Raw genomic sequence first — 14,145 nt, forward strand, 5'->3', positions numbered from 1 at the left:
GAGAAAGCTTTAGATCTTACCTCTCGTATTTAAACTAACAATGAAAGCAACATAAATAGCAATCATAAGTCTGAAGAGTCTAAAATTTATTTATATTTATGCACAACATGGATTAGTATACTACAATCGTAGGAAAGCTTGAGATCTGACCTGTCAGATTCGAACCAACGAGCTAAGGATCACAGTAGGCCAACTACAGTCCTCCGCTCTACCAACTGAGCTAAGGTCGGATAGTTGATATACAATATTACTTTATCAATAACAACGACTATTAAAGTTGTAATATTTATGTTTGCTGATGCATATTCTATTTATGGACAACGTGGATTAGTAGACTACAACTACTAGGAAAGCTTGAGATCCGACCTGTCGGATTCGAACGAACGACCTAAGGATCACAGTGGGCCAACTACAGTCCTCCGCTCTACCAACTGAGCTAAGGGCGGATAGTTGATCTAGTATTACTTTATCAATAAAACGACTATTAATGTTCTAACATTGATGTTTGTTGATGCTATTCTAAATTACTTTTTGGTTCTCAAAATAATAGTGGATTATCATAATATTAAAGCTAAGGATCACAGTAGGCCAACTACAGTCCTCCGCTCTACCAACTGAGCTAAGGTCGGATAGTTGATATACAATATTACTTTATCAATAACAACGACTATTAAAGTTGTAATATTTATGTTTGCTGATGCATATTCTATATTACTTTCTGGTTCTGAAAATTGGTTCTGAAAATGATAATGGATTACCATAATATTATAGCTTAACATCCATTTTGTCAGATTCGAACCAATGACCTAGGAATCACAACAACTTATGTGCAGTCCTCCGTTCCACTAATTAAGGTAAGGCTAGATGACTGTTCTAATTACATTTAATCATATAAAATTAATTTATATACATGTATATTGTGCATCCACAGAACAAAAATGCATTGGCATGGCATGAATGTTTGATATCTAACCTCTCGTATTTAAACTAATGAGACCAACACCACAATAGGTCAACAACAATCCTCCAATCTGTCAACGGAAGTAAGACGCATATTGTATGGATTCGGCAAAAGAATAATGCATTACCATGGATTGAATGCTTGCGATTTGATGTTTCCAATTCTACCTAACGACGCAAGGATCATACTAGTATGGCACCTACAAATTTTCGCTTTAACAACTGACCTAAGGTTGGATAGATTATTTACAAAATTACATTTAACAGTGTTAAAAATTAATATAGATGCATATCGTGTTTGATCAAAAGTATAATGGCTTATCACTGTCAGAAAACTTTAGATCTTATATCTCGTATTTGAACTCACGATAAAAACAACATAAATAGCAGCCATTACTTTTAAGATTCTAAAATTTGTTTCTATTTATGGACAACGTGGATTAGTAGACTACAACTACTAGGAAAGCTTGAGATCCGACCTGTCGGATTCGAACGAACGACCTAAGGATCACAGTGGGCCAACTACAGTCCTCCGCTCTACCAACTGAGCTAAGGGCGGATAGTTGATCTAGTATTACTTTATCAATAAAACGACTATTAATGTTCTAACATTGATGTTTGTTGATGCTATTCTAAATTACTTTTTGGTTCTCAAAATAATAGTGGATTATCATAATATTAAAGCTTAACATCCACTTTGTCAAATTCAAACCAACGACCCAAGGATCACAATAAGTTATGTACAGTCCTTTGCTCCATCAATTGAGGTAAGGGCACATGATTGATCTAATTACATTTAATCATATAAAATTAATTTATATATATGTATAGTGCTTATCAACACAAGAATCCATTACAATCGTATGAATGTTGGATATCCAACATCTCGAATTTGAACTAATAGGCACGATACCACAATAGGTCAAGCACAATCTTCCAAACTATTAATTGAGCTAAATGGTATATTTAATGGACTCCCCAAAAGAATAATGGATTACCATGGACTGAATGCTTGAGATTTGACCTCTCGAATTCTACCTAACCACCCAAGGATCATACTAGTATGACACCTAACAATTTTCTTTTTAGCAATTGACCTAAGGTTGGATAGTTTATTTACAGAATTACATATGAGAATATAAAAATTTTATATTGATGCATAGTGTGTTTCCGCAAAAGTAGAAAGGGTTATCATCATGAGAAAGCTTTAGATCTTACCTCTCGTATTTAAACTAACAATGAAAGCAACATAAATAGCAATCATAAGTCTGAAGAGTCTAAAATTTATTTATATTTATGCACAACATGGATTAGTATACTACAATCGTAGGAAAGCTTGAGATCTGACCTGTCAGATTCGAACCAACGAGCTAAGGATCACAGTAGGCCAACTACAGTCCTCCGCTCTACCAACTGAGCTAAGGTCGGATAGTTGATATACAATATTACTTTATCAATAACAACGACTATTAAAGTTGTAATATTTATGTTTGCTGATGCATATTCTATTTATGGACAACGTGGATTAGTAGACTACAACTACTAGGAAAGCTTGAGATCCGACCTGTCGGATTCGAACGAACGACCTAAGGATCACAGTGGGCCAACTACAGTCCTCCGCTCTACCAACTGAGCTAAGGGCGGATAGTTGATCTAGTATTACTTTATCAATAAAACGACTATTAATGTTCTAACATTGATGTTTGTTGATGCTATTCTAAATTACTTTTTGGTTCTCAAAATAATAGTGGATTATCATAATATTAAAGCTAAGGATCACAGTAGGCCAACTACAGTCCTCCGCTCTACCAACTGAGCTAAGGTCGGATAGTTGATATACAATATTACTTTATCAATAACAACGACTATTAAAGTTGTAATATTTATGTTTGCTGATGCATATTCTATATTACTTTCTGGTTCTGAAAATTGGTTCTGAAAATGATAATGGATTACCATAATATTATAGCTTAACATCCATTTTGTCAGATTCGAACCAATGACCTAGGAATCACAACAACTTATGTGCAGTCCTCCGTTCCACTAATTAAGGTAAGGCTAGATGACTGTTCTAATTACATTTAATCATATAAAATTAATTTATATACATGTATATTGTGCATCCACAGAACAAAAATGCATTGGCATGGCATGAATGTTTGATATCTAACCTCTCGTATTTAAACTAATGAGACCAACACCACAATAGGTCAACAACAATCCTCCAATCTGTCAACGGAAGTAAGACGCATATTGTATGGATTCGGCAAAAGAATAATGCATTACCATGGATTGAATGCTTGCGATTTGATGTTTCCAATTCTACCTAACGACGCAAGGATCATACTAGTATGGCACCTACAAATTTTCGCTTTAACAACTGACCTAAGGTTGGATAGATTATTTACAAAATTACATTTAACAGTGTTAAAAATTAATATAGATGCATATCGTGTTTGATCAAAAGTATAATGGCTTATCACTGTCAGAAAACTTTAGATCTTATATCTCGTATTTGAACTCACGATAAAAACAACATAAATAGCAGCCATTACTTTTAAGATTCTAAAATTTGTTTCTATTTATGGACAACGTGGATTAGTAGACTACAACTACTAGGAAAGCTTGAGATCCGACCTGTCGGATTCGAACGAACGACCTAAGGATCACAGTGGGCCAACTACAGTCCTCCGCTCTACCAACTGAGCTAAGGGCGGATAGTTGATCTAGTATTACTTTATCAATAAAACGACTATTAATGTTCTAACATTGATGTTTGTTGATGCTATTCTAAATTACTTTTTGGTTCTCAAAATAATAGTGGATTATCATAATATTAAAGCTTAACATCCACTTTGTCAAATTCAAACCAACGACCCAAGGATCACAATAAGTTATGTACAGTCCTTTGCTCCATCAATTGAGGTAAGGGCACATGATTGATCTAATTACATTTAATCATATAAAATTAATTTATATATATGTATAGTGCTTATCAACACAAGAATCCATTACAATCGTATGAATGTTGGATATCCAACATCTCGAATTTGAACTAATAGGCACGATACCACAATAGGTCAAGCACAATCTTCCAAACTATTAATTGAGCTAAATGGTATATTTAATGGACTCCCCAAAAGAATAATGGATTACCATGGACTGAATGCTTGAGATTTGACCTCTCGAATTCTACCTAACCACCCAAGGATCATACTAGTATGACACCTAACAATTTTCTTTTTAGCAATTGACCTAAGGTTGGATAGTTTATTTACAGAATTACATATGAGAATATAAAAATTTTATATTGATGCATAGTGTGTTTCCGCAAAAGTAGAAAGGGTTATCATCATGAGAAAGCTTTAGATCTTACCTCTCGTATTTAAACTAACAATGAAAGCAACATAAATAGCAATCATAAGTCTGAAGAGTCTAAAATTTATTTTTATTTATGCAGAACATGGATTAGTATACTACAATCGTAGGAAAGCTTGAGATCTGACCTGTCAGATTCGAACCAACGAGCTAAGGATCACAGTAGGCCAACTACAGTCCTCCGCTCTACCAACTGAGCTAAGGTCGGATAGTTGATATACAATATTACTTTATCAATAACAACGACTATTAAAGTTGTAATATTTATGTTTGCTGATGCATATTCTATATTACTTTCTGGTTCTGAAAATTGGTTCTGAAAATGATAATGGATTACCATAATATTATAGCTTAACATCCATTTTGTCAGATTCGAACCAATGACCTAGGAATCACAACAACTTATGTGCAGTCCTCCGTTCCACTAATTAAGGTAAGGCTAAATGACTGTTCTAATTACATTTAATCATATAAAATTAATTTATATACATGTATATTGTGCATCCACAGAACAAAAATGCATTGGCATGGCATGAATGTTTGATATCTAACCTCTCGTATTTAAACTAATGAGACCAACACCACAATAGGTCAACAACAATCCTCCAATCTGTCAACGGAAGTAAGACGCATATTGTATGGATTCGGCAAAAGAATAATGCATTACCATGGATTGAATGCTTGCGATTTGATGTTTCCAATTCTACCTAACGACGCAAGGATCATACTAGTATGGCACCTACAAATTTTTGCTTTAACAACTGACCTAAGGTTGGATAGATTATTTACAAAATTACATTTAACAGTGTTAAAAATTAATATAGATGCATATCGTGTTTGATCAAAAGTATAATGGCTTATCACTGTCAGAAAACTTTAGATCTTATATCTCGTATTTGAACTCACGATAAAAACAACATAAATAGCAGCCATTACTTTTAAGATTCTAAAATTTGTTTCTATTTATGGACAACGTGGATTAGTAGACTACAACTACTAGGAAAGCTTGAGATCCGACCTGTCGGATTCGAACGAACGACCTAAGGATCACAGTGGGCCAACTACAGTCCTCCGCTCTACCAACTGAGCTAAGGGCGGATAGTTGATCTAGTATTACTTTATCAATAAAACGACTATTAATGTTCTAACATTGATGTTTGTTGATGCTATTCTAAATTACTTTTTGGTTCTCAAAATAATAGTGGATTATCATAATATTAAAGCTTAACATCCACTTTGTCAAATTCAAACCAACGACCCAAGGATCACAATAAGTTATGTACAGTCCTTTGCTCCATCAATTGAGGTAAGGCTACATGATTGATCTAATTACATTTAATCATATAAAATTAATTTATATATATGTATATTGTTTATCAACACAAGAATCCATTACAATCGTATGAATGTTGGATATCCAACATCTCGAATTTGAACTAATAGGCACGATACCACAATAGGTCAAGCACAGTCTTCCAAACTATTAATTGAGCTAAATGGTATATTTAATGGACTCCCCAAAAGAATAATGGATTACCATGGATTGAATGCTTGAGATTTGACCTCTCGAATTCTACCTAACAACCCAAGGATCCTACTAGTATGACACCTAACAATTTTCTTTTTAGCAATTGACCTAAGGTTGGATAGTTTATTTACAGAATTACATATGAGAATATAAAATTTTTATATTGATGCATAGTGTGTTTCCGCAAAAGTAGAAAGGGTTATCATCATGAGAAAGCTTTAGATCTTACCTCTCGTATTTAAACTAACAATAAAAGCAACATAAATAGCAATCATAAGTCTGAAGAGTCTAAAATTTATTTTTGTTTATGCACAACATGGATTAGTATACTACAATCGTAGGAAAGCTTGAGATCCGACCTGTCGGATTCGAACCAACGACCTAAGGATCACAGTAGGCCAACTACAGTCCTCCGCTCTACCAACTGAGCTAAGGTCGGATAGTTGATATACAATATTACTTTATCAATAACAACGACTATTAAAGTTGTAATATTTATGTTTGCTGATGCATATTCTATATTACTTTCTGGTTCTGAAAATGATAATGGATTACCATAATATTAAAGCTTAACATCCATTTTGTCAGATTCGAACCAATGACCTAGGGATCACAACAACTTATGTACAGTCCTCCGCTCCACTAATTAAGGTAAGGCTAGATGACTATTCTAATTACATTTAATCATATAAAATTAATTTATATACATGTATATTGTGCATCCACAAAACAAAAATGCATTGGCATGGTATGAATGTTTGATATTTAACCTCTCGTATTTGAACTAATGAGGCCAACACCACAATAGGTCAACAACAGTATTCCAATCTGTCAACGGAAGTAAGACGCATATTGTATGTATTCCGCAAAAGAATAATGCATTACCATGGATTGAATGCTTGCGATTTGATGTTTCCAAGTCTACCTAATGACCCAAGGATCATACTAGTATGGCACCTACAAATTTTCGCTTTAACAACTGACCTAAGGTTGGATAGATTATTTACAAAATTACATTTAACAGTGTTAAAAATTTATATAGATGCATATCGTGTTTGCTCAAAAGTATAATGGCTTATCACTATAAGAAAACTTTAGATCTTATATCTCGTATTCGAACTAACGATAAAAACAACATAAATAGCAACTATTACTTTTAAGATTCTAAAATTTGTTTCTATTTATGGACAACGTGGATTAGTAGACTACAACTACTAGGAAAGCTTGAGATCCGACCTGTCGGATTCGAACGAACGACCTAACGATCACAGTGGGCCAACTACAGTCCTCTCTACCAACTGAGCTAAGGGCGGATAGTTGATCTAGTATTACTTTATCAATAACACGACTATTAAAGTTCTAACATTGATGTTTCTTGAGGCTATTCTAAATTACTTTTTGGTTCTCAAAATGATAGTGGATTATCATAATATTAAAGCTTAACATCCACTTTGTCAAATTCGAACCAACGACCTAAGGATCACAGTAAGTTATGTACAGTCCTCTGCTCCATCAATTGAGGTAAGGCTGGATAGTTTATTTACAAAATTACATTTGATAGTCTAAAAAGTTTATATAGATGCATACCGTGTTTCCTGAAAAGTATAAAGGGTTATCATCGTCCGAAAATTTTTGAGCTTACTTCTCGTACGTTAAAAGCAACATAAATAGCAACCATTGTTAGAAATATTGAGAATCAATTAGATAGATATATAGAGTTACAATTATAGAGATGGATATATGAAAAGAAAACTTCTATTAGATATTAGAGTAGCTCACAATCGTAGTTTACCCATGCACTCACACCTTAGAGCTTAGATAGGATATAGAGCAGCTCACTACAAAATTAGTGGGGACTGATGATCAATCCAGCCACTGTGTAAGAAAGTGGATTATATTCTATGTTTGGCCTGAGTATAACATTAAATGTGCAAGTCAGTTGATAGTAGTGGAGATATTCCTTTTGTGTCAACTGACTTGTCATTTAATATGACCCAATTCCCTAGATATAGGCCACTGCTAGATAGTATTGATCTTGAAGTTAATGGCACATATTTCAAGACTAAGTACATCGTAACTTGCCCAAAAATATTCTAGTTGACTTGATTAGCCAATCCTATTACCTATTTCGCTCTTTCCTAAATACATTGTGTCCTACACATCTACGATTTCCTAGATTAACACCTTATCAACCCATATGGTTGAGTTGCACACTAGCCACTCCTCATTTGGGGCTCTATCACAAAATGTGCACTCTAAGAGCACATAAGGGGATAGATTTACAACTTCAGGTTGATCATTGATTATATCTAAAAACCATAACTCTTAAGATTCTAAAATTCTAGGGATCACAGTAGGCCAACTACAGTCCTCCGCTCTACCAATTGAGCTAAGGTCTAATAGTTGATTTACTATTACTTTATCAAAAACACGACTATTAAAGTTGTAGCATTTATGTTTGCTGATGCATATTCTAAATTACTTTCTGGTTCTCAAAATGATAGTGGATTACAATAATATTAAAGCTTAACATCCATTTTGTCAGATTCGAACCAACGACCTAAGGATCACAATAAGTTATGTACAGTCCTCCGCTCTACTACTTGAGGTAAGGCTAGATGACTTGTATGAACTCCGCAAAAGAATAATGTATTATCATGAATTGAATGCTTGCGATTTGATATCTCCAATCCTACCTAACGACCCAAGGATCATACTAGTTTGTTACCTACAAAATTTCGCTTTAACAACTGATCTAAGGTTGGATAGATTATTTACAAAATTACATTTGACAGTCTAAAAAGTTTATATAGATGCATACCGTGTTTCCTCAAAAGTATAAAGGGTAATCATCGTCAGAAAGCTTTAGATCTTAGCACTCGTATTAGAACTAACGATAAAAGCAACATAAATAGCAACCATTATTTTCAAGATTCTAAAATTTCTTTTTATTTATGCACAACGTGGATTAGTAGACTAATCTACAACTAGTTAGAAAGCTTGAGATCCGAGTCGTTGGATTTGAACCAACGACCTAAGGATCAGGTGGGCCAACTACAGTCCTCCACTCTTCCAAGTGAGCTAAGGTAAGATAGTTGACTAAATTACTTTATCAATAACACACTTATTAAAGTTCTAATATTTATGTTTATTGAAGCATAATCTAAATTACTTTTTAAATTACTTTTTGGTTCTTAAAATGATAGTGGATTACCATAATATTAAAGCTTAACATCCATTCTGTCATATTCAAACCAATGACCTAAGGATCACAATAAGCTATGTACAGTCCTCTACTCCTCCAATTAAGCTAAGGCTAGATGATTGTTGTAACTACATTTAATCATATAAAATTAATTTATATACATGTATATTGTGTATCCTCAAAACAAGAATGCATTAGCATGGTATGAAAGTTTGATATCTAACCTCTCGGATTTGAATGAATGAGCCCGACACCAAAATAGGGCAACTACAGTCCTCCAGTCTATTAATAGAGCAAAAAGGCATATTGTATGGACTCTGCAAAAGAATAATGCATTACCATGCATTGAATGCTTGAGATTTGACCTATGAAATTCTAACTAATAGTCTACCTAAAGATCATAGTAGGACAACTACATATCTTTGCTCTAGCAACTGACCTAAGTTGAGTAGTTTATTAACAAAGTTACATTTGACAATTGAAAACCTTAATATGAATGCATATTGTGTTTCCTCAAAAGTATAATGGATTACCATCGTACGAAAGCTTTAAATCTTATGTCTTGTATTCGAACTAACGATACAAGCAACATAAATAGCAACCATTACTTTTAAGATTGTAAAATTTATTTTTATTTATGCACATTGTAGATTAGTAGACTACCATCATATGAATGTCTTAAATCTGACTTGTCGGATTTGAACCAACGACTTAAGGATCACAGTAGGCCAACTATTGGCCTCCGCTCTACCAACCTAGCTAAGGTCGGATAGTCGTTATACAAAATTACTTTATTAATAACATGATTATTAAAGTTGTAATATTCATATTTATTGATGCATTTTCTAAATTACTTTTTGGTTCTCAAAATGATAATGGATTACCACAATATTAAAGCATAACATTCAACCTGTCAGATTCGAACCAACGACCTAAGGATCACAATAAGTTATGTACAGTCCTCCGCTCTACCAATTAAGGTAAGGCTAGATGATTGATCTAGTTACATTTAATTATATAAAATTAATTTATCTACATGTATATCATGTATCCTCAAAAGAGGAATGCATTAGCATGGTATGAATGTTTGATATCGAACATGTCGGATTTGAACTAAGGAGCACAACACCACAATAGGGCAACTATAGTGCTCCGATCTATTAACAGACGGAAGACGCATATGGGATGGACTCCGCTAAAGAATAATGCATTACCATGAATTGAACAATTGCGATTTGACCTCTCTAATTCTAACTAACAACCCAAGGATCATACTAGTACGACAACTACAAATCTTCACTCTAGCAACTGACCTAACGTTGGATAGTTTATTAACAAAATTACATTTGATAAGCTAAAAGGTTTATATAGATGCATATTGTGCTTCCTCAAAAGTATAAAGGCTTATCATCGTAAGAAAGATTTAGATCTTACCTCTGCTATTTGAACTAACAGTACAAGCAACATAAATAACAACCATTCCTTTTAAGATTCTAATATTTATTTTTATTTATGCACATTGTGGATTAGTACACTACTATCATAGGAAAGTTTGAGATTCGACCTGTCGAATTCGAACCAACGACCTAAGGATCACAATAGGCCAACTACAATCCACTCTATCAACGGAGTTAAGCTCGGATAGTTGATCTATCAGTCATCATTATTTTATTAATAAGACGAGTATTACAGTTGTAATATTTATGTTTATTGATGCGTATTGTAAATTACTTTTAGGTTTTGAAAATGATAGTGGATTACCATAATATTAAAGCTTAACATCCATGTTGTTAGATTCAAACCAACGACCTAAGTATCACAATAAGTTATGTACAGTCCTCCGCTCTACCAATTGAGGTAAGGGTAGATGATTGATCTAATTACATTTAATTATATAAAATTAATTTATCTACATGTATATTGTGTATCCTCAAAAGAAGGATTCATTAGCATGGTATGAATGTTTGATATCTAACCTCTCCGATTTAAACTAATGAGCCCAACACCACAATAGTTTAACTATAGTTCTCCAATCTATTAACGGAGCTAAAAGGCATATATTGTATGGACTCTGCAAAAGAATATTGCCTTACCATGGATTGAACGCTTGAGATTTGACCTCTCGAATTCTAACTAACAGTCTACCTAAAGATCATAGTAGGACAACTACAAATCTTTGCTCTAGCAACTGACCTAAGGTTGGAGAGTTTATTAACAAAATTACATTTGTTAATCGAAAAAGTTTATATAGATGCATATTGTGTTTCCTCAAAAGTATAATGTATGATGATCGTAAGAAAGCTTTAGATCTTACCTCTCATATTCGGACTAACGATACAAGCAACATAAATAACAACCATTACTTTTAAGATTCTAATATTTATTTTTATTTATGCACATTGTGGATCTAGATATGAAAGCTTGAGATACTACCTATCGGATTCAAAACAACGACCTAAGGATCACAATAGGCTAACTACAATTCTCCGCTTTACTATTTGAGCTAAGGTTGGATAGTTGATATACAAAATTACTTTATCAATAATAAGACTGTTAAAGTTCTAATATTCATGTTTGTTTATGCATATTGTGGTGTCCCTTTCATGCGAGTGCATGCCTTTTATCACACGACCCTTTTAGCACACCCTGTGCCCTTTTGGGACGCGTGTAGATAGGCCGGCCCAAATTGGGTACATTTTTATCTTCTATAAATTGAAATTTGATAAGGAAGAAGCTAGGCAAGTTGGTTTGGTTTCCTTTTATGTGTGTTTTACATCATTGGTTGAGAATCGGGGTAAAATTTTAGCCATTACCACCTCGTTCATGGCATCCTAATTCCCTCTCGTCGCCTCAAACATTGATAGCCAGATGGAGCCCGAGTTCTCGCAACCTCACAAAAAACCACACCCTTTCCAAATCGAGGAGCTCCTCCAACTCTTCTCCAACGCCATGCTTCAAATCAACCACACAAATCAAGCTATGCTCTGCTTCACTTTGAGATGATCTCCAGTTACCATCGATGGTCTGACGAGTGCAAAGCTTTGGAAGTTCGTACCCTGCTCGAAAATGTCGCTACTGTGAAAGTGTTTTTAGAATTCAAGGTATTGAAGTCTACAAAAATATAAGGTATGGAGAATTCACACCCGAAGGGCAAGATCACGAGCTAAGGTCTTGAGGATAAGTCAAACAAAAAGCAAGTCACGTGGAGAAAAGTAAAAGAAGAAAAAAGCGGGCACCAAAATGCAGTCTACAACGAACGCTCATAACTCATTCGTTTGGAAGCCAAATATAATGTGTAAATATGGTTTGGAAAGCTTATGACGAGAGCTATCCGTAGCTTTTTAAAACTCTAAATTTGGAGCATGGATGAGGGAGATATGATGATTAGAAGATCGTTGTATCATAGCTAAGAATAGGAGATGGAAAAGCTCTAAAAAAAGCGTGGAAAAGAAAGCAAGCGAAACTTATCTACTAGAGGAGAACTTCATATAAAGCAAGAAGAGTGAGGTGGTGAAGAGAGTTTTTTTCTTGTGGTGTTTTTCTTGCCTATTCATGTAGTGTGTTTTTCTAGTGATCAATTCATCTTTATAGGCTTGAGTTTATGTATCTTCTTTCTCTTGTTTCTATGATCATCACTCCTTATTAATATATCTTTGTAGATTTGGGTTTCTATATCTTCCTTCTCTCTCTTTTCTATCATCATCTCTCTTTTCATTTTGGCGCTCCAGGGAGGGTCGACCCTTTCCGTATAACGGGAGGAACGGTTGTCCACTAATTGATGGTTGTATCTACCGATTCATCATCAAACTAATGGCAAGATATGGAATTCGCGATGCGACAGATCTACGAAGAGAACTTTTCCAATTGCGTATGGTTTCACCAATGTGCTACCTCGAGTATGAGAAGACGTTTTTGGATATATGGTCCACTTGGATTGGACTTGTTGGAGGCGTTGAAGATGTATACTTCAAGATGGAAAGATTCAAAGCAGGGCTAGATCCATATTTTCAATATGAAGTGCATATGAAGTACCCAAGGTCTTTCCATGATTTGATTCGAGTATGTCAAAGTTATGATCAACAATTGAAGAAGTTGTTATTCGGTGAAGCATATGGATTATCGGCGTCATATACCATAAATCCAAGCTATAATAATTGTGGATCGGTCATGAGCCAACAACCAGCCTACTTGCAATGTCCGATTCAACAGGTTCCCTCATATCATTATTCTAATTTTTGGAGTTATAATGATGTCTATGAAGGTGATTCCAGAGACAATGAAGAAGAGGTGATGAATGTGGAGTTCCCCCATCTAGTTCATGAGGACAACCATGATATAAAGAATGATGATGTGAAAGACGAATCTAAGGAGATTGTTATGAGAAGCGATGTTATGGATGGTGATGCCAATGTACATCATGTTGAGGACATTATTGATACAACAAGCGATATGGTGGTTGATGATGAATATGTGCGAGATGAAATGGAAGATATGACAAAAGAAGTTGTTGATGGTGAAGTACCCACAACGAAGTTGCAAGATGAAGAAGGTAACCTAGAAGTGATAGCTGGAGATTGGCTTTTGGAGATCAATGCGTGTAAGGAAGCATTGGTAAGTGCCAAGTTGCAGTGTATGAAGGTGTTCGTGCAAGATTTGTGTTTTGGATTTGCATTGAGTGGCAACAAAGTTATGTGGGCATCAACTCTTCAACAACAATTTGACCAAGAGCCAAGAGATTTACTTGTAATGCATGATTGGAGTATCATTAACTTATCACCATCAAAGGATCCACCACAACTAATCAAATGTATAAAGGAGAAGGAATCATCTATCGATAATGGCAATCAAGAAGAGGAAAGCATAACAATTGATGAATCTTCATGGGATAGGGAAAACAAATCATTCCACATGGTGTCTAAGGAGGAAGAAGAAGTCATTGAAGAGAAAAGTATTATCACCCTAAAGGGGAAAAAGAAGATGATTTCAAACGATGTCCAAGGAGAAGAGGATCTAAGGTTTATTTCTCTTTTTTTTAAGTTTACAAAGTTATTCATAAATGACTATTCACAGATAA

At 34.4% G+C, this 14,145-nt stretch overlaps 4 non-coding genes across 4 annotated transcripts; all 4 read right to left on the reverse strand.

Moving 5' to 3' along the window:
* Positions 1-360: 360 nt before the first annotated feature.
* TRNAY-GUA (transfer RNA tyrosine (anticodon GUA)) lies at positions 361-446 on the reverse strand. Its single transcript is given in 2 exon segments — positions 361-396; positions 410-446. It is a non-coding gene; the product is annotated as a tRNA-Tyr (tRNA).
* A 987-nt stretch (positions 447-1,433) lies between these two features.
* Positions 1,434-1,519, reverse strand: TRNAY-GUA (transfer RNA tyrosine (anticodon GUA)). The gene is given in 2 exon segments: positions 1,434-1,469; positions 1,483-1,519. It is a non-coding gene; the product is annotated as a tRNA-Tyr (tRNA).
* Positions 1,520-2,518: 999 nt separating this feature from the next.
* TRNAY-GUA (transfer RNA tyrosine (anticodon GUA)) lies at positions 2,519-2,604 on the reverse strand. Its single transcript is given in 2 exon segments — positions 2,519-2,554; positions 2,568-2,604. It is a non-coding gene; the product is annotated as a tRNA-Tyr (tRNA).
* Positions 2,605-6,219: 3,615 nt separating this feature from the next.
* Positions 6,220-6,305, reverse strand: TRNAY-GUA (transfer RNA tyrosine (anticodon GUA)). Its single transcript is given in 2 exon segments — positions 6,220-6,255; positions 6,269-6,305. It is a non-coding gene; the product is annotated as a tRNA-Tyr (tRNA).
* Positions 6,306-14,145: the final 7,840 nt, after the last annotated feature.

Source organism: Azolla caroliniana, unplaced genomic scaffold, assembly GCF_043228905.1.
Source record: "Azolla caroliniana isolate FFs.n. ecotype wild unplaced genomic scaffold, voAzoCaro1.0.p SCAF_1, whole genome shotgun sequence".
Classification (NCBI taxonomy): domain Eukaryota; kingdom Viridiplantae; phylum Streptophyta; class Polypodiopsida; order Salviniales; family Salviniaceae; genus Azolla; species Azolla caroliniana.